This window comes from Gallus gallus, chromosome 5 (assembly GCF_016699485.2).
Source record: "Gallus gallus isolate bGalGal1 chromosome 5, bGalGal1.mat.broiler.GRCg7b, whole genome shotgun sequence".
Classification (NCBI taxonomy): Eukaryota; Metazoa; Chordata; class Aves; order Galliformes; family Phasianidae; genus Gallus; species Gallus gallus.
Genome location: NC_052536.1, coordinates 47,156,452 through 47,182,479, shown reverse-complemented (window position 1 = coordinate 47,182,479; position 26,028 = coordinate 47,156,452). Strand labels below are relative to the sequence as shown.

Below are 26,028 nucleotides of genomic sequence, written 5' to 3'. Positions count from 1 at the left end.
TGACTGACACTGATGTACTGCAGTCTGTGCACATTCACCCTGTGCTAGGTGTGCTTCCATGGGTACCTCCTTTAGTATGAACTATACAGCCAAGCACTTCATTCAGGCCTCCAGCTCAAGCAGCCTGCCCTGAGGGTATCCAGTGGTTAGGTCCTGTGGAATGGCCCTGTGGACTCTGATCTGATTTAGGAAACCACTTCCAAAATTTAGAGATTTCCTTGCTGACATCAGATATGCTATGCTTTTCAGTACTTGACACTGTGTACCATTTTCTTACACAATGCTGAAGATACATAGTTTGCTTAGCAGATCCTGCCGCCCATTTGTAAGCAGTACATTTATGGAGAAAAGTTGTATTAGCCCCACATTCAGAGCCAGTTAAGAGCACAGAGACATAAGACATTCCGAAATCTTCCAATTCTTTTCTAAATTCTGGGCTTTTTGTATCTGCCATCTTTGAGTCCTCAGTTCCCACAGCCTTATCCTTTTACCTGATTGTCTAACACCTTGAATTCCTCCATGAGTGTTCCTTGTCTGTCCTCTGTCTGTCCTCCCTCTGTGTGATGGAAAAACAATGTAGAATTCCAACAGTCCTTACACCTTCTCCCATCATCACTCTTCAAGGTCTTGTGTGGCTTTTCTGAGTTAATATCACAGCTGAAATGACTGAGATCACTGAGACAAACAAGTATTTCTGCACCTGAGAAGGAACAACCCCAGGCACATGCAGTACATGCAGTAGGGCTACCCATCTAGAAAACCGCTATGCAGAAAAGGACCTGGGGATCCTGGTGGACACCAGGTTGAATGTGACACAACAATGTGATCTTGCTGTTAAGAAGGCTAATAGTATTCCTGGCTGCTTTATGCAAAGTATCACCAGCAGATCAAGAGAGATTATCTTTCCTCTCTACTCAGCATTGATGAGGCCACACCTGGAGACCAGTTCTGGGCTCAGCAGTACAAGAGAGACATGTACATACTGGAAGTCCAACCAAGACGACCAAGGAACTGGAGCACCTCTCCTGTGAGGAGAAGCTGGAAGAGTTGGAGCTGTTCAGCCTGGAGAAGAAGATGCTTGGAGGGACATGTGTACAAATGTCTGAAAAGAGGATGCAGTGCAGATGGAGCCATGGTCTTTCAGTGGTGCCCAGTGACAGGACAAGAGGCAAGTGGCACAAAGTAGAACGCAAGATGTTCCATCTAAGCATCAAGAAGCACTTTTTTACTTTGTAGGTGACTGAGCACTGGTACAGGCTGCCCAGGGAGGTACTGGAATCTACTCCTTGGAGATCTTCATGAGTAATTTGGACATTCTTTTGGTCAACTTACTCTAGGTTGAGTAGAGCTGTAGGACCAGATGACCTCCAGAGGTCCCTGCCAACCTTAACCATTCTTTGATAAGGTGATTTCTTTGCAGCTTGAGAAACACCCATCATGTATCCACTCAAGCAGATTTTATTTTTGAATCCACTGGCATAGGAAGAACAGATAAGTAACATTCAGTTGAGAAAACAAGTAAAAATTGCACTAGCACCAGTCAGGAAGCTGGAATTGATACCATCTGCTCTATATAGATATTGTGTCTAGCAGACAAAGTTTAATAGCTGACTACAAATTTATTAGAAAATGTTCCTTCAGCTTTCTGATACAAAAATAAAAATTCTCAGAAATATGTTAAATTTTCTTAATAGTTTCCCCAAACTGTTTTCATTATCACCAGCGTTCTGGAAACATGAGGAAAAGCACATACTGTGTAGACAGAAGATCTTGTAGTTGAATGTTTCAGGCATATCAGTCTTCAATTTACCTTCCATATTCTGTGCAGCTGGTATTGAGAATAATATCTTGCTTTCCTTTTCTTTCTTTTTTTTTTTGTTTTTTTTTTTTTTAAACTGTGTTCAGTAAATATTACAAGCAAATAATCTCCCTTTGAATTTCTGTCTTGTTCAAGGATTAACCTCTAAGTATTTCATTTGTCTTCATATATCTTAAGATTTTCTTTTGTACCAAATATTGTCACTTGAAGGTTAATGAATTATAACTAAAAGGTTGTCATTTGGAAAATTTTGTTTTAAATTATCAAAATTAAAGAAATAGTTTCTTTTTTATGTGTATATAAAATTATTGCACTTTCCATTTAACAATCTAGCTTTCATTTTCATTATCAGAATCATAAAAATGATTGAAGTGATGGTTTCTTTTTAAAATGCAAAGTATTTCATGCCAGAAGTTCTGAGAAATTAGATTTGCTTTTTCTATTTGCAGGTATAAAAGAAATTATATCTGCTTCTTTTATTTTGTAACCTTTTTTTTTTCTTTCTCAGCTCCATTTTATTCTACTTTTCAAATGTTTCCTCTGCTGTTTACAAGTGAGAAAGAAAATCACTACAATTATTTTTAGTGAAACAAAGAGAGGGAGTGAGGAAGTTCAGATGAAAAGTTATATTTGTAAAGGCAGAATAGAGAAGCAATTCACATTAATTCAAAGCAGAGTCTCTTTATTGGATTATGGGCTGATTGTGTTTACAAATACACTGCCAGGAGGGTTTTAATTTTGGGGCAATTTCATTGTTCATAGATATATATCTATAGATATATATCAATGAAATTATGTGGTTATGTGTTTTAAATGAGATACAGTTCCTTACTACTTAATGTAATATATGCTTCCATTTTATGACATAGCGCAAAAGCAGAGCAGTTTTATAACAACTTTAGTTGAAATATCATAAATGAAAGATGTAAACAATGTTATGTTTATAGACACAGTATAAATCTGAGTCCATTGGAACTTGGTGATCTCTTTATCTCTTTATTTAAGAAGGATGGGCTTTATTATGAAAGTACAATCAAGCATAGTTCTAATCCTTTGATTTCAGAATTTTCAGCAGTTACTGAAGCCAGTGTCAACACAAGAGTTTACATCCTTAGGCAGACCACCTAGCCCAGTATTCTCTGCCCAGTGGGAGCCAATAGTACACGCCCAGGAGAAAAATATAAGAAAACATGTAAATACGGAATGATTCCTCTCCCAGTGTACCCTTCCAGGTTCATGCAACCAGCAATTTAAATACTTCTTCAAGTGGAGACTGTGATTAGATTTATTTTAAAAAGTTCATGATTGCACCATCCTTTTGAGTATTCTTATACTTTTGGATCTCACAACATCCTACAGAAATTAGTTCCAGAATTAATTTTGTGTTGCTCTTTGTTGAATAGATATCTCCCAATATCCCTATTATGTGCTGAATTTGAGAGAATTCTTTTAAAATCAAACACATTAACAACCTGTACAAAGGCTGCTATTATGTCTGAGTGTCCTTTTCTTAAATAGTGCTCAGTTTAGTTAGATAAATTTGACAAAATCATGATCATATTAACCATTGGGGCAGTCTATCCATGAAAAGAAACAAGGCAGAGAATGGGTTTTTTTGGTTGTTTTTGTTTTTGCTTTTGTTTTTGTTTTACATCTATGTGCATCATTGTGTAGGTGGGACCTAAGTATGTAGAGATGAATGTATGAAACAGAAGAATATGGAAACTGAAGAAGGATGGCCTTCAGCTTCCTATTTTCCAGCTGTTTTATCTCTGTTAACAAGGAGAAAAGGCAAATCAAGGTGAAGTCTAAGAGACCTGGTAGCCTCCAGGTCTATAAAAGGATAGTTTACCTGATGTCTCATGTTATGTTCTGACTTGAATCATCAATTACAAGCTAGCTTGTTGTCTTTTCACACTCAAAACTACAGTTAATGCAATTCAGTACTTACTGTATTAATATCTCCTTCTGTAAATGGGTAGAACAGAGTCTTGGTTTGCTATACACGTGGAAGATTATTTTCAAATTGTTGAAAGCATTTTTTCCTGTGCAAAGCAGAAAAAATATCCTGTGCCTTGATTTTGCCATTTGTAATCTGAGTTTATGATAAGCACCTTCCTTGTGGTTTGATGCTTTTGATACCTGCATGAAAAGGAATATATAGGTATAATTACATTTATCAGCAGGTGTATTTCAGAGGATGGTATTCTAGACTAAACATGGAGAGAGTTAAAAGAAATCATAGAATCATAGAAGTCAATAATTTCTCCCTGACATCTAATCTAAAGCTTCCCTATCACAACTTCAGGCTATTTTCTCATGCCCTAAATGATTCTTTGTAACTTATTAAATTTTATCAAATGATAAATGAATAGACATATATGGAAAATCTCAGCCTGCAGGAGAAATTTATTTGTCAAGAATTCTACAACCAATGCTCAACAAGCATTTGATGATGGAATAGAGTAAAAACCCTGTATGTGAACATATCACCACAATAGTTTGAATTCATGTATGGAAAAAAAAAACATTCTCCAAAAAACGCCAAACTGAAACCCCAAATCTGAATACTTTGAGGAGGAAAAAAGATGAAACCAACATCTCTCTTTTGATGTGAAAACAAGAAAAGAGAGGAACACAAGAGATTCCGTCTAAACATCAGGAATCACTTCTTTACAATGTAGGTGACTGAGCACAGGCACAGATTGCCCAGAGAGGCTGGGAGCTCTTCAAGAGCTGCCTGGATGTGATCTTGGGCACCCTGTTCTGAATGTTTCTGCTGGAGTAGGGGCTGAAGCAGATGAAACCAGAGGTCCCTGGCAGCCTCCTTCTGTGATTCTATTATGTTCTGTATATCCATTGTTTATTAGTTCATATTCCACTGTTGATTTTTTTTTAATTTATTCATAGGATACGATGAAAAGAATATTATGTGAGCAAAAGATCTGAAACTCATAGCACTGACAGTTCTCACATTTTTATTATTGTTGTTAACAGGATTATTGCTATCACTATCGCAATCTCAATTGCTATTACTATTACTTCTATTAGGGTTGACGCAACCACAAAGCCTCTTTGAAAAGTTATTTTAAACAATTATTACCTTTAATGTAAGTGTGTTTTCCACTTCTTTTGAATACTTTGAAATATATTTACGTAGTTCCAGAATCTTTCCTACATCCTCCCCTGGCTCCATCCTGGGCAATTTTTGACCTCATAATCTGTCCATGCATGACATCACAATCTGTTGCCATGGAAAGGGCCATAATATCAAACAAGTAAGATGGTCAAAGGTTGCCTTGCAGAAGAGAGATAGAGATTTCATAGGAAAAATCCATTAATACTTAAATATAGTGCAATGGGAAATATCATACTATCTGTACCCAAATCAGTTACATAATTTTAAAAGAAGCACTCAAATAGTTTGAGCTCTTATCTCCAGTCAGAATCCTCTATTTTCAGAGGTAATAGAAGTTTTATAAATACGTGCTTTTATATATATAAACAAACTGCACACTGTGCATGCTATAATATCCACTGCAATCCACTGAGTGTTCTCTTAGCATTCAGAATGAAATGTGAGAATTTAATCTGATATTTATGCAACAATCCTGAATCTAACATAGATTTTCTGAACAACCCACACTGTCTGTAGAATGGTAGGTTTATTGTTAGTATAGACTACATCTGGAGTACTATGTCAGTTCTAGGCTTCCAACACTACATACTTTCAGAGTAAGTTGTAGGACATGACCAGAAATAGGTCATTCCTGCAGCGTAAAAGAGCCAAGAATAAGGCACCAAGAAAAGTCATGCAAGTTCAGATTCTCAGCTCTTTCTGCTGTTGGGGGTATTAGAAGTCCTGGGGCAATGATTTCTGCCTCTGGGAGAACTCCGACTTGTACTCATCACTGCATCCCACGCACCTCAATGCAGCTGCAGCAGTAAATCTAGATTTCTAAGGCTGTGGTATAAGCAAAACAAGGAGTAGTGCCATGGCAGTTGTTCTGTTCTGGAAATTTGTTGTTCAAGTTTGCTGCTTGTTTTGGTTAGCCTAGAGCTGATCCTGTATGCATAGCAATTATCCTTTATTATGCCTTTGAAATTAGGAAATGGCAGGATATAGCAGAAGTAGTGTTGCTTTAATGGTTGAAAAGCTTTTATGGACCATAGGTGTGGCTGTTTGTTTGTGTTTATGTTCCTAATTTGTAGTTTCCAACCTCACTGAAGTACTAGACCTCAATGAACACTGAGCCATAAAGAAGGTTTACTTTTCTGCTTATTGAAATTCTATTAAAAATAGTGAAAATTCTTTAATGTGAAAATGTACATTCTCTTTGTTTTTATCACAGTTACAGTGGCTATCTTTCAAAACCATCACATCTGAAAATAACTCACAGTTTTTTCTTCAGGCTCTCAGAGAATTTTTCACCTAAAAAGATAAGAATGAGAAGGCCTCAGCGTTAAAGTATTCAAATAATTAAGGATGTCTAAGGACAGAGTGTTGGTACTGAAATACCTTATATTTTTTTTTTCAGTAGCATTAAGGAAGTAAGTTGAGTTTATCAAGATTTGGATGTTGTACACACTATGCAACTGTCCTCTATATATTCTACTAACAATCACCTATATTTTCTCTATAAAATAATTTGAGCGGTTGGTATAACTAGACTCTGTCTGCTGTTGGCAAGGATGAAAAATACATCACTGCACATATCTCCAAGGTAAATTATTCTTCAGGGAAGTGTGCCTCTAGGGAATATTTTCTTAGGAGACCCATGAACAATGAGAGATTTTCCACAGGGTATGCCCACAGGGTAAAGTGTACTTCAAAGTGAGAGATCCAAGATGAAATGAGACTCTTCAAAGGCCAGCTCCACTTCCCCTCTCAACAAGACAAATGACTTCAAAGGGGAACCCACCAAGGTTGTAAATAACTTCCCCATAATACAAAAACCTTATTGAAAGCAAGTTCTACCAGTAATATGATAGTTTTAAAGAAATTACCCAAAGCCAGGTGGGGTCTCAATGAATCTAATGATCCTCAAACAAATGTATGATCATCTAGAAGACTTAGGGAGCTGAAATGTGTACAGTTCATTTCCTTCTCACTTCTATAAACTTAGAGTAACATTTAACAGTTACAGGACTGATGGCCTAAGAAGCCATGAAACCTAACAGCACTATTAGGGACCCCAGGGACAGCTTGTGTCCAGGGTAGTTTATCAAGTAAGCTACAGACCAAAACTAAGTGAGGAACTACTAAGCAAGGCTCTATTTTTACATATGACATTACATATCATTGCAACTATTTGAATGAACACATTCAGACTCAAAACTTTATTACAGCATCATCAATGACAAATCCTGGTAATGACTGCTTATGATCATTCTTCAGATCAACATCTTATAACAAGTCAGTGCTTCCAGATATATCTTCATACAGGGAGAGAATTTAAAAGACAATCATAGAATCTTAAAATGATTGAATAACTCAGCTGAATAATTCTGGTTTGAAGCAATCTTAGGATGACTCTAGTCCAGCATTCTGTTCAAAGCCTGGCCACTGAATTCAGACCAGGTTAGAGCTTTGTCCAGGGGGCTATAATGGAAACCTCTAGGGGTGCAGGTTGCATTTCAGTATATCTGTATGCCTCTTCTTGACCTGCTGTGAAGAGTTTGGCTCCATCTTCTCAAAAACCTTCACAGAGGGTTTAGTTCTCCCTTACGTCATCTTTTCTCCAGGCTAAATAGCAACACTGGAAGAAGAAAAAGAAAAGGGAAAACAGGAACAACAGAGACCCAAAATAACCCTTGCCGTCAGCATCACAGAGAGTCCAAAGTAAGGAAAACTACTCCTGAGCTGTTGTCAGTGAGGTAAAGGGTAGGGAAGGTTTGGCTTAAGGTATCTCTTAGCATAAAATCCAGTTAATTTCTTATTAAACCTGAAAATCAGCCTCTGATCGAGCCCTAGAAAGATAACTAAAATCCTGATATATTTGTCTAGCTCCAGATATCTGTTGTATTGGAAGTTAGCGCTGACTTCATCAGATACATCATAAAGAAACATAGTCCTCTATTACTCACCATTCACAGTCTCACACATATATGCACTCTAATGGAAAAGAGTCATACCCAGTGGCACCAGACTATTGATATTTCTACTCTATTGTTTAAGTAATGCACAACGTTTAATATGTCAAATGGCATGACTGTTAAAAAAACAACTAATTACTAGATACTCTTCTCACAAATCAATTGTTCTGTGCAAAACAGTGGGGGTTGTATACACTATGAGACAACACTACGCTTAATACTGGAAGTCTGGAAGAATCTCAAAGGCTTATTTTCTAAGGTTTATAGCCTGGTTTGCTGAGAAGGGAAATAATAATTACATTTCTTGTATGTGTGAACAGTACATTACATTAGTATGTTTAGAAAAGGTTGACTAAACAAAAGCAAATTGAGAGGGAGGCAAAGATCTTGAAGGTATGTAGTTCTTGCAGATTTTTTGAAAACTGACAACTTTGTGGAGCAGAGGGAAGTCACAGACTTTCTTGAACCTCACTGAAGGAATAGCTACTGCATGGTTCAACACTTGGTTGACCTCAGAGTTGACACTGGATCTCCAGGTCTAGAAACAGAATTGTAGACCTGTGTTCTGTGGATCACATATGGAAATCTCTAAATTTACCTTGTGTGGTTCCAGTCTGAATACTTGCTCAGCTGAAAAAATGTATTGTGATGCTTTAAATACCTTTCACAAATATCTGAATCCAAATACTGTCTATTTTTACAAATGCTCATCAGTTCTCTGACAAGATTTGCATTTAATCCTTTTGCGTGGCTCTTTATGAAATCATCCATAAAAATGCCACTTGCTAGCTAAAATCTAAGTCCCTTTCTTCACCACTCCCCTCCCCAAAGAAAAATAAAAGAGGCTTGACTTTTGAAAGAAAGAGCTACAGTGCAGATTAATCATGAGTTTCACCCAGAGCCCTAGGAAGCTCTCAAAGGCATCCAAATGGTCTAACTGATGTTTTCCCATAAACTGTCTGTGTCCAGCAAACATTGACACAAATAGGTAAAGTTATGACAGTGTGTGGTAAAGTTATCACAGATCTTTATCAAATGCTCTGTTCTGATTTAATTGAGAGAGTATGGTGTGTGCCTTATCACAGAGAACAGTCCACCATTTAAATAGTCTTACCATAAAATAATTGGGTGGCAATCTTATGACTCTACCTAGATGCATAGTTAGATATAGCAATAAGCAAATATGAATCAGAATAAAGAGAAAGAACAAAGATCACATTGGCTGTGACTCTGCTTATTTATGTCTTGTACATCCTGCTGTATTTTACTGGATGCCTAGGACAGAGTGAAGTCCTTACTGAAGTGCACGATAGGTAAATTTCTTGGGTCTTAGTCATTTGGTCATAATTCAAAACAGAAAACCTGCGTTTGATCATTGTGAAAACTGAAAACTTCTAGCAGACCTTTGAATGCTAAATAAACTTAATTGCTTATAGATTTCACTAAAATTACATATGCTGTTCATGGACGTTGAATGGAACTACTGTTAATAAATGGAGGGCTAAAAACTGAAAGCTTCACAGTTTTTTTCTATATGGCATGCATTCTAAAAATTGAAAAATATTCATAGGAATAATAAGTAATAAATCTAAGTGGGAACTTTGATTATTATGTTTTCTTCATTACTTCACCTTCTTTGAAGTTTTATACCCAAAAGGTATCTAACTACACATCAAGTATTATTTTACACTTTCAGACATTTAGGAAAGAAAGAAAGAAAATAAATGACATGAGCTCAAGAATAGAAATAGCTACTGTACCAACAGTGAATAACCATTACAATTTATCCAGTAGGTTGAAAGCTGTGCAGTGAAGTTACCTCCAAAAAAGCTGTGGGTTTGCTGCAAAGACCTGTGGGGAAAGTCATACTATGTGTAGCTTACTATATTGTTGACCACATCCTGGTAGACTTCATCGACTGGTGTACCTGAAACCAGCTGCAGCTTGTCAGCGCGAACTTAATGTACATGCTGGCTTTGCATATGTGGTTCATTTTTGATGGGGCCATCTCGTGCAGGCTTGCTGCCCTCCATTTCTTGTGTGCATCAGTCAGGTGGTCACTTCATAGCTTGACCTGTGAATGCAGAACGTGGGGCTGAGCGAAAGCATTTACCCTAATTTACATGATACCCTCCTATCTGTAGTCAAGTTTCAAGATTTGGGTTTCTGGTTAAAGCCTTGTGGAGAGTTTCAAACTGATTCATGTTTTGCTTTACATTGCCGGAAGTCAGAACTGTGTTACAGTTTTCTGTTCTTGAGCTCTCAATGTGTAGTGCCTGGCACAAGCAGTTTATACCAATTACAGCGGTTGTTTGCATGTGTCTGAGAGAGAGAGCTGTGTGAGAAAATACAAAGCTCAGATGCTGAGCTCTGGCCTCAGAGTGCTTACGTTGAGTTGCAAGATGGTGACATCCTGGGTACAAAAAGAAGAATATATACTATACAATGCATTTTTATTTTATAATCTACTTCTTTACAGCAGCTAAGTGACTATCATGTGTCTGAATGGAAGCCATACATATCAGTTAAATGTTTAAATACGTTGCTGATGCTCACATAATTTTTCTCAAAATAAACCACATTACAATCAAAACCTGGAGCCTGTTTTAGGTGCCATGAGACAAGGATATATATATATTTACATATTCATTTTTTACTTCTTTTTGCTTCTGGAGTTTGCAATGTAAGTAGGACATACTTTAAAGATCTCTGCAGTTGCAGGGGTGAAATTAATTTGAAATGAGAAAAGCTTAGATTCTAACATGCTATCTTGACTTAAGGAGCTAAACACCTAAGGAAAACATCTAACTATTTTTTTTATATTGTAGAATCTGTGATCAGAGTGTGTGTAGAAAGCTAAGGGAGGTTCAGAAGGGTTGTGGAAACTATTCTGTGCTTCACAAAGTTCAGAAATGAAATTTTTAGAAAAGGTGGTTTTACTGTACATCATACTTTATTACAGAATTACTTTAATATGACCTTTATCATGCACTGGAGGAGCAAAATAAAAATATTTACTTAATTTCTGAGGATTCATGCTGGGACATGAGCTGGGAAAAGTTGCAAGCAGAAAGCATACAAATAATATTCAAAGAAAAATATTTCAGTGACAGATAATAAGATAGTTATTCCTGACATGCACCAAGAGAAATCCCTACTCATCACTGAAACACAGGTGAATGCATAGAGGAGTATGGTAGCTCCTGAACAGTGAATTATTGTATTCAATGGGAATCTCTGAATGATGTACTCATATTGAATAATCTGATATTCATTCATTTGTTCCCCGTTCTGATCTTGCTGCCAGGCTGGGTGAGTTTGTGAGGCCTTGAAGCACGAACCAGTGATGAGGAATCTCTCTTGCCCTGTTGCAGTCAGAACAGGGAAACCACAGACTGTGGACGTGCCAGTGCCTCAGAGAAACAAGAAGGTGCAAACCACCATGAACTGAAAAACAGTCAAATATTTTGCAGTAACCTTGGCTTCTCCTGAGACCTCTTCTCCATTTAGTAGCTGAGCCCCATCCTATTTAATTACCAGAATTTCACATTATCACAGCCTGAGGCTATAGGGCTGCAATGAATCCTGGGAAACTTGTTTCAGTAAATCTTAATCCTAAAGCTGACCACATCTTGGACCGGACCAAGTGCTGTCTGGCTAATAAACAGATGTAATATGCAAATGTTGGCTGTGGTTTTGGTACAACCATGTGTAATCTCTTACATTTTCCTGTTTTCTGTTTCATAGAGTGTCTATGAGTCTAGAAGATGTGGCCTGAAAAGTTTTGTTACATTTCCTTTTTTAATATCTGAATAATGTTTAAATCAGTTCAAGTATACCTAGCAGTTAGGTTGTCTGTCCTAGAAGCAGCAAGGGAGATGGGACTTTGTAGACCCTATTCTGAATTTTCTAAGTTTTAGGACCAATGGTAATTTTATACTACATATACTAGGTATACTACATAATATTTTGCTTACACAGCTGAATTAAAGATGTCCTTTGTGTAGATGTGCATGCAAATGTACATAAATATTATTTAGCAAGACTGTGTGTATCAATTTAGATATACAAATATAAATTAGGGCTCCCTCCATTTTCAGTCCCTGTCTATTTATTTATCTTAGTGAAATTTTCATTATTTTATATAAATGATGTTTCAACAGAGTGATTTAGTGTATGCTTCACTTCAAGCCTATATCTTCATTTTAAGCCTATAGAACGTGGTCACTGAATTGAAGTTTTAGCATTAATATATTGTGCTAATTTGGTGGACAAAGAAGGAGATTTGCATAGGCCCAGTCTGGCGATTTCTTATTACCCAAAGTCAAGAGCGGAGGCTGTGACCAAGTAGAAACAAAGGATGCTTGTATTTATAAATAAATAACGAGGCCAAAATTAAGGGAGGTGTTGAATGAAATCTATCAGTATCTTATTTATACAAGGCACACCACTGGTATTAAGTGTGTGATTTTGACTGATTCTATTTACACATACAAGTTGAAAAGAGGGATGCTGATCATGGTAATAGCATAGAATCTAATGCAAGTGGTGACAGGATGGTAAATTTTTAAAAATCTCATGCCTGCCAGACAGCTCCTTGAGTTTTTTTTTTTAATGTGGCATCTTAAAATCAAACAAAATGATGGTTTTTAGGGCACTACTGGAATTACACGGACACTTACAGAAACATTCCTTTGAGAGCTAAATAGGTCAGAGAAAATCTAGTTTGTCTGAAAATCACACTGGCACTTGTGGTTTAACCTGGCAGGCAGATAAGCACCACACAGCAGTTCACGTACTGCTCCCCAGTGGGATGGGGGAGAGAATCAGGAAATAGACAAAATTTGTGGATTGAGATAAAGACAGTTGCTGTCACCTGTGCTGGCTGTACTGCCTCCCAGTTCTTGTGCTCTCCCAGCCTCCTTGCCAGCAGGGCAGAGTGAGAAGCTGGAGGGTTCTTGACACTGTGTAAGCACTTCTCCGTAACAACTAAAACATCGGTATGTTATCAACATAATTTTCCCCCTAGATCCAAAACACAGCACCACACCAGCCACTGCGAAGAGAATTAACTCTATATCACTAGAAATCAGGACAGCACTCATTCTTCGTGTGCTGGGATAAACTCTGATTCCCATTGGGCTGTGATGGTGACCACAGAAAAAAGTCTTGATAGAGTTCAGGTTAGGAGAGACCCGTAGGAATGCTCATTTCAGTGCATCTATTGTTGTTAAGTGAGAATACCTCTAAAGCAATACTGGGGAAAATTATTTCCTATCTTATCAACTTTTTTCATACCTATATAAAGCAGTCTGGACACAATCCTGATAGGATAGACACATGTATATCAGTTTGTTAGTGTAAATCTCTTGGCATCAATACTGACTGAAGTGAAAGCTTCTTAAATCTTAATTAATTGCATTGATTGTAACTTTTCTCCTATTTACTTGCTCAGTTATATATATCACATACTGAGGAGCTTGCTTAAAAATACTGAAAATAGAGGAATAGAAACAGAGACAGAAATAAAATACAAAAGGCAGGGAAAACATATGTGAGAAAGGAGGAAAAAGTGAACTAACTGTGGTATGTAAAACAAAAGGAAAGAGATCAGAATGAACCAGAGTCAATGGAAAAGAGAATAAGTCTAGAGAGATGGCAGGAAGCCTGAGGGAGGCCTGGAGAAAGAAAACTACAAGAAAAGGATATCAGAAAAAAAAAAAGGAGGGGCTGAAAGAGGAGGAATGTAGGACTAGAGATGGTGAAATCCAGGAATAGACTAAAAGGAAAAATTGTCTATTTATTTTATTTTTTATTTTTTTACTTTACTGGTCAGTAGGAAAATGTACATTTTTATTCTCTGTTGGAAAACCTATCAAACTGGCTCCTTTACACTTGTGGAATGAAATTTTCCTTACAACACCTTGACTTGCTTTGGTAGAAGAAGTATTGTTAGTCACTGTAATCTTACCTCGTGAAAACATGGTCTGTGGAGAAGTGGATGATGAAGTGCTCCTAGTAAAAAAAAAAATATTTTGTAACTAAACTGCATCATGCACAAACACATATAAGATTTTTTTCCTCAGATAGCAAGAATGTACTGCCTAAGTGGTGTGTAACAATTTAAATTAATTTAGCCAGCTTTAATATGATATTGCCAACTGCTTTTGTTACAAATAAATATTTAAAGATCAATTCTCATATACAATCAAAGCTTAGGAACGAATCATTTCAATATGCCAAGATTCCTTTCATTTCTCTGTCTCTCTTCTCCCCTCTTTGCCCTTCCATCAGTGGCTAGCTATTAAAGATAAAATGGTTGTAATCATTATTATAATAGATCCCTCTGCATGATCATTCTAAGTGGGCCTAATCCTCTGCTTTTCTTGTTGCATCGCAGTATCCTACTATGGGAATGGAAGCGATGACACAAAGGATTATGACTACTGGATATGAAAAATGAGCAGAGTGGAAGTTACTCTTTCTACAGAAGTGCTTAATAAACATTAAGGTTTGACACACGACTGACAGAAAAAAACCCTACATGGAATGAACTTCTGTAGCACAATGTTTTCCATTGCAATTTTTCTGAATGTACAAGTTAATTAAAACACACACGCGATACCTTACTTTTGACTTCTGAGTACGAGACAAGGCCATACTGTATGCATACAAACTGTAAGAAATAATTTATAGGACAAATTCCCCACAAGACCATTCAGGGAGAGGGAAAAAAAAAAAAAAAAAGCCTAAAAGAAAGAGAGAGAAAAAAAAGACCTGGCTCTTGACACTAAAGGCTTAACATCAAATGCGGCCAGAAATCCATTTTCACAGTTTTATTGCCCATTCTGGACGCTTCATTTCAAAGGGAAAGAATTTGAATTCAGACACATAAAATTCCCTTTGTTCTCTTGCCCTCCAGCCTTTGGTGCCAGTGTGGACGGTCCTATAGGGAGAGGTTGAGATCAAAAAAACTTTCAGCTTAGATACCTGGCCCCAAATGATGCCCCTTGGCATTCTTAATTAAATCAGCTTTGCAATAGATTGACAATGCACTGTCAATTATAATCATTTATATTAGCAAACGGAGTATTTTTAACACTTTGGAAATAGCAGAAGTTCAGTAGACCTGGGGAAAAAAAAACCTATAAAATTTTACCGCATGATGATCACATACAATGTAGTACATCGGATTGTAGGTCACATAACATTTTATCTTAACATTGGGTAAAGCTGATGTGATTTCGCATATCTTTTCCCATCTGGAAGGACATTTCCAGTTAGGTTCATCTGTGTTGTTTGTTGTTTTTCTGTCGGCTTCAAAACAGAAGTTGAGTGTAGTGTAAGGGGGCAGGAAGGAGGGGACATTGCAGCCCTGTGATGGAAGGAACCTTTGTTACAGAGAAAGGGCCTGATCCAGAGTCTACTGCACTGGAGGGAGGTATTTCTATTGATCTCAGTAGGCTTTCGACCAGTACCTGCAGAGATTATTTTCACTGAGAGTTCTGAGGTACTTTTGATATTAAAATCTGCACAGGAATATTTATGAAAGAAAGGTATCTCCTTTGGTAGCAAACGACATCCCGACTTGTACTGATGAATAAGGTACTTTCTGCTTTCTACAGTGTTATTTCTTTATGTTTTAGCCTCATGCCTCTTTCTATTCCAGTTAATTTGGAATAGATACAGATCAGCTTTCAGGCTTCAGAGTGTAAATTGATCACCTGGAGAGGTCAGGAAGGCATTTTTCCCTCTCCACATATAGCACTGCACAAGAGATTAGAGTTCTGTACAACAATGCCTATATTTCTACTTTCTGTGGAGTTTATAGCTACTTTTTCCTTTCTTCTTTTTGGAACCCACTGACTCTGATATTCATTTTGCTTCAGTGAGTTATGCATGACTTTTTCTTCAAGCAGTCATGTAAGTTGATTTTGATTTTCCTGTATGAAATAGGGTTCTACCATCAGATGTTAGTGTAGGAGAGCAGATGATTGCTTCGTAGCAGATTATGTTCTTATTTCATGGCAATAAGTGGATACCTCTCTCTGTTAAAGTCTAAGATATGGGCAGTTTTTAATTGTGTATCAGACTGATTTGTAGGGAGGCTGTCAGAGTAGCAACTAAAAAGATTATTAATAAACTTGAAAAATAATCTTTGCCATAAACTGGACATGGAGTTGTCAAGTTCGATTTAAACTTTTAAGAGCTATGAAAAAGTTGTCATAACCAGGAAATACTGATCACATGTTGCAGATTTAACCCTAATTAAAACACTTTTCTAAGCTTTAGAAATTTACATTTCAAACCCAGTTGGGAGTTTCTGACATTTCTCACAACTGAACTATTCTCAAGTTACTGAGCATTAAGGAACTCACATAAATCCTAGCAATTTGTTTGTCCAGAAATAGGGGACAAATTTAAAAATAAGAAAAAAAGCTGAAAAATTATTGTCAGTTGACCTAGACTGTATAAGCATAAGGACCTGAAGTTTGAGAACTGACCTTCAGAATGATCTGCCATAGGTTCCTCAGAAATTATTTTTGTGAACCAAGATCAAGATTAGCCAAGCCAGGACCTGTCCACCAACTATTACACGCACAAAAACTGTAGCTTCTCATTTGGTGAGGTCCATTTTGAAGCATGCTTTAAAGCCACCTTGAATTGCAGCACATTGAACCACCGCTGGAAGTGAACTGTGGTAGCGATCCTAAACATGGGTAGTCTGTGATAGTTTATGTTACTATGATGATGAGTAGCTGGAATGTTCAATTACTAGAGCTTTTAAATAAATGCAAAATAGATTTCATTACAGTAGCTGATTAGTAGAAGAGATCTCTTTATACATTGGTGTGAGACCGTATACAGATTTATGCTCTCACTGCTGAAGTCAGAGAATCATTCTGAAAGTTTCTGCTTTTATTGTTCTCTTAAACTCCTTTTGGCTTTCACTCATCTCTCTTCTTACTACTCTTTTTCCTCTTCCTATGAATGTATATCTAATCCAGGATTTTTTAAATCATGCCTGGAGAGCCAGCTGTTTCCTTTAAACATGCCACGTGAGGACAGTTATTGAGCTCTGCAGAATATTCCTCTTTTGTTCTTTCAACTACAATCTCTTAGCAATAGCAAACTTGCATGTCAGGCTATCTTCTAATTTTAGTATCACTGGACATACTCCTCATGATCACAATTCCCATTTTCCTTCGAAAAATCCTCTTCTTGTTTCTAGATAGATTTTACTGCCCTGTTCTATAATTTCATCAACCAGCCTACATCTTTCTTAAAAATCAACAGTGTCTGTTAGTAGCAAGATTCTGTTGAGCTCTGGGGACTCACTGAAGTGAGGAATAGCCTCCATTTATATTTAAACAATAAATTTCCAGCTAAAAAACTAACAAACAAACAAAAACAGCAAAATGAGGAGCATAGGGAGTACCATGGAATTCAATAGCCCATTAGCATTATTCCAAATATACAAGTATCACAAAAAGAAGTACCATCACACAGTATTTTCTTCTGATCTTCAGATTAAGTAAAGCAGAAAATAAGCAATTTTCAGGAAGATTCTTGTTTCAATTTGAAATTTAGTTAATCTGAAAACCAATTTAAATTTTGAATAGATTTATAATTTGTTCTGCTTATATATTTTATCACAGCTTATTTTTTATGCATTCAGTGAAGGATTAATAGTTGTTGAAATAGTTGATTTCAATACACTCTCAATACCTGTAACTTTTAAAGGTCGGTAAACCATGGCGCTGCAATGGATTCAAAAGTGTCATATTCTGGAATCAAGCTAAATTCACTTAATTTGAGCAAATGCTTGCAATGAAGGAGAAGATGAGATATTTGATGACCTCATTTAAAGAGGGTCAGGGTTTTTTTTTTTTTCTCCAGATAATTTCTATGCACAATGGAAAACCTAACAGAGACTGAGAAGACTTTTATTGTGGATGTGGTACCTCATGGGGATTATATTTCAGATATTGGGTGATTCCATTTCTCTTTTTGAAGCAAATTTCTTCATTGGAGTACATTTTTCATGATGCCTTTTAATTGTGCAATTCCTATGGTGCATTAAAATAGCACAAGAAAAAAAAAGATCCTCCGGAAGTCTTGTTAGGAAGTACAGTATGAAGACAAAATGAAGGAGAGAGGGTACTTGAATTACAGATCTTGTAAAATGTCATTACAGAATTTATGGTTCAATAATTCTAAATCCTTGAATTTTAAGTAAAAATAATGAGGCTTTGGCATTTTTTTATGTTCCCTTAACTCCCCCCCCCCCCCCAAAAAAAAAGAAAAAAATATGTACTGTCATCAAGAACTGATTACAAGCAAAACTATGGTCTGCAAAAAAATCTACTAGAATACATCCTGAAACAGGAAAGAGAACTTCTCCCCCACCCATTCCAAGTGGATATCTGCAAAGATTTATTTCCTATGTAGATCCAATGGTAATTTAGGATGATAAATCTTTCAGAGAACTCTCTGCAGAGCTAGTGAAAATGTATGCCTGAAGCTAATTTTCTCCAACGGTCTGGCTTTTCCTTTTCCAGTTATATTGGCTTCTGTATTGTCCAGTTCTTTGTTTTCCAGTGAACCCAAAGGAAACAGGGGTTTATTTGTCATAGTATCCATGAAAAGGGTCCTGTCAAGGGATTTATGTAAGTATTCATGTATATATAGAGGATCATTTCCACAGAATTTCTTCTTTCTGTTAAAACTGGAAAGGAATTTTAACACACAGTTACATAAGAACAGTTTGGAAGAGAACAACAACAAAAAAAATTGTTTCCCAGGGATAAGCTGTACCTAACCATAAGCTGACAAACCATTTGTAGTGGAAATGCTGAGTCACGGCGTGAACCTGTGATTGAGCACCTGGTGGGAAGGCAGGGCCAACGCAGGGGAGCTCAGGTGCATGCAATGTACCTGAGTGACTGGAAAGGATGGAGCTGGGATTCACCCCTTCCCAGACCTCATTTAAGGGTTGCAGGGGAAGGTAAAGGTGTCTTGTTGGAGATCTCTGCCTACCTCAGGCCTCCTGAAGGTGAGCAGCTTTTTTTTTTTTTCTTTTTCTTTTCCTTTGTTTGTGCATCTATGGCTGTTGCACTTGGTTTTATTCTCACTTGTTGCAGCCTGGGGCTCTGCTACCCTGCTGCTATTGCTCTTTCTCATCACATTATTAGCATTGCACCATTCTAATCATGTTTATTTAACCTGCTTGTGAGAATCAATCATCAATCTAGATTCTGTCATCTCTTTAGTCAGTGCTACAAAGCTTACAGTTAGTATGTTCCTTCCGGCTCGTTATTTCTTGTTCGTAGTGTGGAGAACAGATAATTCCATTCCTGTTCTAGATCCCTGCTTTGTCCAAAAGTTTCTGCAATGTGTTTGTTTCTTCAGTATGTTTACCTCTTTTCAGGTGAGGAGTTGAAGCTAGACACAGTGTTGCACTTGACGCAGTATTCTAGTGGCAACTCTATCAGCTCTGAGCCTCAGTGCATTCTAGATGACACTTTTCAACATATATGTATTTTTTTGGTCAAACATGATATATCTGGCTCATGATGAATATTCGTACAAAGTACAGTATTTGTCCTTGCTTCATCATAGTCTACTTTTTAAGTCCATTAATTCACCTGATTGGTTTTAGAACGCTTTATTTGCCTGCTTTTGATCTCACACTGTAAGCATTTGGTAAGTAACTTGTTGTCATAACTTACGGAATTAAGAACCCAGGTCCAGAAAAAGAGTTGTGTCAATTCATGTAATCACATATCAGTTAGTTACAAACTCAATTTTGCTTCAACTTAAGACATAAAAAATTATACCGGTTTCATCTAAATGGAACTTGGATCTTGGAATGATGAGTTGATCTACATTTTAGTTATGCTGATTGTGACTTAGGACGTACTTATTTATTATTTACAAGGTATGCCTTTTCTCTTGCCTCCCCACCCTCCACTCATCTTTTCCTCTATTATCCTACTGAGGAGTAAGTGAACATTGCCAAAATAGCAGAATAATTGAAAAGTAAGCAGTAGGAAAGAAAAAAAGTCCATCTTATATGACTTAGGCTGTGTTTATTTTGGCAGATAAATGAAGTCTGGTTTAGGTGTCTGTTTCTGGTCTAGGTAAATATAGTCAAAATCTAAACTCTACATATAAGTATATTTCCTATTTAATTTCTTTGTTACCTAAAATATCTTATGGAGTATTTTTTTACTACATTTCATCTTTACATTCCATTTTGTTCTTCTGATACTTTATCTAAATAGGATAGCACATCAGGCAAACCAGCAGAGTGACTCAGCATTGCAAGAGAACTTGCATCGTTCTCATAGCTTCTCTAACGAGTACAGTGAACTCTGTTAAAGATAACATTCACCATGGCATTGTACAAGTATCTCATAGTAGAAAACACTCTAAGCAAGGAAATACTGTGGTAAAATCAATAGCCTGGAACATTATTATGCTTTCTAATGGAACCCACTGTTCAAGCAGGGGACACATATAGATATTTCCACATTTTGTATGTCCTATTCATGACTACAGGAATTAAATTACATATGGGTTTGCAACAAAGACATAGCTTTATTTCTTAGGCTGTAAGCTCTTCTGATTTAAAAATTTCTATTGGTCCTGGTATCTGACCCAAATCCTATTGAAATCATGCATGATCTTCCCTCTTCCTCAATCAGCTCCAAGACAAGTCTGTAGGGGAAACTGAGCAGTATGATTCATTCACTGCTGGCTTTGGTCCTGAGTACCACTCCTCCTCAGGACATGGAAAGAGAGTAGGACCACCCTGCTGTGGTCAGACACAGGGTGTGGAGTGGTCTATGTGAAGTATGGAGATGCCCTGGGGGGAACCTTGCTCCCCCAGCAGATGTTGTCTCACACCTGCTGAGGCTGGGAGTTTTAGCTTGTAGGAAGGATACACTGAGCATGCTGAACATCCTTCCAAGCTGGACATGCAGAACTGATGTGTTTTGCCTTTGGTGAATCACAGCAAACTTCTGCATGTTCCAGACATCATATATCAGGAACGTCACTGTTCTGGCATGCTGGGCTGCAGCAACCAGAAATGCAGTGCAGTCTCAGTTTTAATGACTCCTCTTAGTCCATCAGAGCCATCGTGCAAATAACACAGAAGTTAAACTACAAAGCTGTTTTTTTTATTTTTTTTAAATTTTGCTAAAGAAAACTGGTATATGCATGTGTTAGGTCATACAAATTCTTAAAAAGTCATCTTTTTTGTTTCAGGGTGTCACGCTTCAGACTAGTTGCTTCAGAATATTACATTTGGGATTTTTCTTACACATAAAACAATAATTCTGATTTTATCTTACACCTGAAGAAGTAGAAAATTGCTCCATATAATTAGTTCAAGCCCTCTTGCATGAGATAAAGTGAACATTTGTCTCTAAAAGGGGGGGAGGAAATGTTTGAAAACTACCTTTGTGGCTTTTACCATTTCCATGGCGTTGTGATCTCTAAGAACTGAGGTCATGTATGACACACAAAATACTTTGCTAACATCATGTATATGCTAGGATTATCCTTTCAGATTTATTTTTCATGGATTTTGTTTGTAACATTTTAAGTACCATGAAGCTAGTACATTTGTAAATATTCTATTGTTAAATATGTGCATGAGAAACTGAACATATTGTAAGTAGATAACAATAATGAACCTTTGCGTAGCTCAAATGTTTAGCATGTGGCCAAATAATTTAACATGTAGGCAGATAATGAACCTAGTTACAAATAAACTTGCTCTTGACTTCAAGAATGTTATAGAGTCATTACTGTGGAGAGAATTTGGATGTTTCTGTTGTATGCTCAACTGCATTTTGGAAGCAGCTTTTTAGACAACTGGTCGAAGGTGAGGAAAAAGTGGAAACTCTTAGTTAAAAAGGATGCCATTGATTAATTCTTTTTTTCCCGCTTGGATTTTTGTCCTTTTCATACTGTATTATTTGTAAGCTTGCTTAAAGTACTTTATGCAAGATTCAGAGGGGGGGGGGGAAAGCCACATTGTACAGTATTTAAATAATTGAATGCTGGCGGAAAGGTGGGCTTTTGATGAGTCTGCAGTTTTGTATTGAAAATCAAATACATTGTAAGCATAGGGAAACACAACTCGGTGCCCTGAGAAGGTTTGGTGTCATGGTCAACATTCAAAATTTGCATGAGAGGTTATTCAAAAGAGAGGCAGCAGACTTCCCTATTGTATTAACATGGTAATGCAATTCTTTGTGTCTATTATCCTGATCCACATCAGCTCTGGTATGCACAGAGTCTGGATTTTTATGAGCTATATGCTTTTATGCAGAGATATTTTATTAACCCAATTAAGAATTTTATAAAAGTAAATTATATTTATGTTTGTGTCTCCTATTTGCATTCATTAGGGAACCCAGACCACCTCCGGTGACTTCACAGAGGGCTGGTCAGGTCCCATCTGTGTAAATCTTGTGAGTTGTCATAGACTCATTGCATTTGATTTACATGTGAAACCTGCGGACTGAGCACAAATGCTAACCAGACAGCTGATAAATAACACAATACCAAAGTAACACTTTTGCATTTCTTTAACTCCTTTTTTTTATATGGATCTCCAAATGTTTTTCAGACCTTAATTCATTAACCTTTGTGGCATAACAGCAACCACAACCAAAATATTATTGCTTATATACCTTATTAGGTTTAATAAATTGCTGCTTTGTAATGGGCTAAGACTCACTGTACAAGTTTACTTGAATATGAAACCAGAAGCTGGTCCTGTCCCAGGGATCTCACAGATTAAAGACCTGACTGGTAATTTTCACAGTTTGACAGAGGGAGCCTTTTAAACTTACCACCCGTCTGCTGAGACATGTCCATGTAGATCTGATGCATGTGAAAAACAAACAAGCTCAAACTACCCAGGAAGTGGCTTAAATCCACTGTGAGCTTGTTTTCAGGCAACTACTTTCGTTTCACATTTGCAGCAGGCTTGAAGCACGTATGCAGGCAGTTATCAAGGCTGAGCTGAGGGCTCCTCAGCTGCTGTGGCTGGCCTACTCATACCCTCAGTCCTGTGCAGCCTCAGATGACGAGACTTAAAAATGAGGCAGCAATTCCAGCTTTACAGCCAGAAATGAAGTGTACAGAAAGCTGACTGAATCAGGTGTCAAATCCAAGATGAAAGGTTCATTTTGCAATGTGGTGCTGTAAGTACCAGAAGACTGGTTGTACAACTGAAAGTACTTTGACGTTCATGTTTGGGAGATAGGTCCCAAGTCATACAGAAATAGATCAATGTTTGTGCGTGAAACTCGCTTAGCTTGGCTGCCTCTCCTCCACGTAGAGCCTGAACCACTGCCCAGTAATGCCTCAGAAGAGGTGTTTCCACAGAGCAGTTGGGCTGAAGTAAAATTTTTCTCTGAAAGCAAGGAAGGAATAATGTGTGTAATGATAGCACAGAGGAGAGAAACCACAGGGGCTGTAACAACCTACTGCTTGCTGTGATGCAAATTAATGACAAATAGGCACATTGAGTTACACCGCTGACAGCCACGGTCCTTCTGTCATTGTGCCCCTTTGCACACCTCTCAGAGTCTCTAGATGAGCCTGCCAGTCTGACCTGTCAATTTTTTTTTCTTTTGGCTTGTTTAGCCCTACTGAACTGTACAGAAAATGGCTTCAGTGGATGCTGGATCAGGCCTCAGATTCTCAATAAAACAGTGTTATGCACCTAGGTTAAGCAACTCCTAAGGGGAAAGTAACAGATGCCAGGATTGTAACAGAAAGGAGCTTTTGAAGAAAAAGTTGTGAAACAGACCTATTAGCAACTGGTTCTTCCAGGGCTGAAAGCCACCTTGATGGTGGGGGGACAGGAACAGCACATCAGGTGACGTGAACCATGCTCTGCACTGCTTGTTGTTCATGGGTGGGCAGGGAGAACGAGTGCCAAATTCATGTCTGTTTTGTAGCATGTGATGTGGATCTTGATATAGTTGTCTTGATTACTCAGAAATATTTACTTCACAACTAAATGCAAGACCTAGTGGTTACTTTATCTTGTCTGGGAGCAGTGTTTTGGTGGCCACAGTTGTGCAAGAGTAGCCTTCAGATAGAATCATAAAAAATAATAATTAAACTAATATACATTATTGTTCTTATAGTAATGGTTAATAAATGCAGAGCATAGCAATCAGATTTAGGTAACACTAGAATTAAACTTGACCATTCAGCTTTAATTTAGCCCACTTATGCATATGCCTTATACTAATATTAATTCCATGATCACCTTACAGTTTTCCTGTATGATCCAGGGGCTACTCTAAATACAGAATGAATGGTGTTTATGGGATAAGTTGCTATTCAATAGTTTGTTTCATTTCCATTATTTGGTCTGTGAAATTTTAATGTACTTTGATCAGTAGGATGTATTATAACTGCACTTGCCATATGAAAACTTGGCAGTTTTACCCATAAATAGTTTTACATTTTGTTATGGTATTTTCAGAATGTTTCTGCAATTAGGATGCGTGCAGAATGCATAATGTTGCAAACTCTGTGAAAGTACACCATAAACACAACATTAATTGCCATGCTTCTAATAAGACCCATTAAGATGCTGTCAACACCACATTAATCAACAAAGACCCTTACTCAAGTCACTTCAGTGTCCCTCCATGTCGCTGGGAGGTTTTGTTTTCATCACTGTTGGGTCAAATGCAGTGTGAATCACCAGTAAACAAAACATTTTGTGGACTTCTGGTTTCCTTGAATGCTAATGTGAAACAACACGGTGCTTTTCAGTGCAAGTCCCAGTGCATGCAGGTTTACATCTTAGAGCCCTTTTGCTTTTGTGGTAGAGGTGTGCAGGAAGTACAGTGCAGAGCATGATAGCAGAAGAATAGCCATATTAGTGCAGTCAGCCTTAAGTCTTATCAAGTTAAATTCTGAGGAATAGGATATATTATCTAGGTGAAATTGCATGCTAACCTGATAGCACTGCCTGTGGCCCTTAGTCGAATCACCTGAATGTCTGTCCTTCCATGGCATTGCCCTGGGTTAAATAACACATCCTCTGCCAGCGCTACTGGCAATCTCAGTAAGGACTACAAGGTGCAACGGAGACTTTCAGTTCTCACACAATGTGACTGAAACACGTGGTACAGTTGTACTCCTGGCTGTACTTTCCTCGTGATTGCAGACCCTGACAGGCTATGGTAACTTTCAACAACACAACTTCTTTTGTCTTTATTGCTTACTGAGTTGGAGAAGGCATCTGGGATGAAAACAGGCTCATTCTCCCAGGTGGGAGAAAAAGAAAGGTTAAATAATGGTTCCCAAAGACGGAGAGAAAGTTTTTAATAATGGTCCATATTCTAGGGAAATGCCTTTGATGCAAAAAAAAAAAAAAAAAAACCTGTGTTTTGCTGATGCTTCCCTTTTCCTTAAATTATCATACAAGATGACATCCCAGATTGTACTTTCTGGGTTTCAAAGTTTTGGGCAGTTCTGGAAGATTATGTACTCCTCTTTCTGCTTAAATGGAAAAATGGTGAGAAACAAGTTAGAAGAGATCTGAAAGGGCAAAGGAACTTGTACATACAAGATGAGTCAGGAGTGCTCTGTGTTTTGATGAAACCCTGCAGAGAACTGGGGCAGTACATCTCACAAACTGGAGATTTAGCTGCTGAGTTAAAAATAAAACCAAAACCAAACCAGTCCTCTGATGCATAAAGCAATCTTGGGCCCCATAGAACACTGGAATCTAGGAGGTTTAGGGTTACATAGGTAACCCATAAGGAAACTTCATCCCTGTCACCTACACAAGATAGACCTTATGAAATACATATCTGTAATTTAATATAGCTGTATAAAATAATGAGATTAGGAGTGTCAAATTTTTCTTTGCAAATTCCATACAGCTACACTTTTTTTTCCTGTAGAAGAAGGAAAAGTGTGACAAGATGTAACTGGTATGTGGTCATTAAAAATAAAATGAAGCCACTGTATATAACCATTTGTATGGTTTTTTGTAAGAACTGGTGACAATAGATGCACCAAGAGCCACCAGTGTTTCACACCCAGGTCATTCTGAC

At 37.4% G+C, this 26,028-nt stretch overlaps 3 long non-coding RNA genes across 4 annotated transcripts in view; 2 read left to right on the top strand and 1 right to left on the bottom strand.

Annotated features, from left to right (window-relative positions):
* Positions 1-22,821, bottom strand: part of LOC107053546 — a 28,421-nt gene extending 5,600 nt beyond the window's left edge. For both annotated transcript variants that reach the window (XR_005860207.2, XR_005860208.2), the window contains exons 1-5: positions 22,789-22,821; positions 13,887-13,930; positions 6,218-9,989; positions 4,923-5,117; positions 3,771-3,961 (exon numbers count right to left, since the gene is read on the bottom strand). This is a non-coding gene — a long non-coding RNA (uncharacterized LOC107053546). The remainder of the gene's footprint in view (positions 1-3,770; positions 3,962-4,922; positions 5,118-6,217; positions 9,990-13,886; positions 13,931-22,788) is intronic.
* LOC121110906 overlaps positions 1-26,028 on the top strand; it is an 87,329-nt gene that overhangs the window by 14,493 nt on the left and 46,808 nt on the right. The gene's annotated exons all lie outside the window — the stretch shown is intronic.
* LOC121110907 lies at positions 5,110-11,577 on the top strand. The gene is made up of 3 exons (XR_005860210.2): positions 5,110-5,283; positions 7,565-7,661; positions 11,223-11,577. It is a non-coding gene; the product is annotated as an uncharacterized LOC121110907 (long non-coding RNA).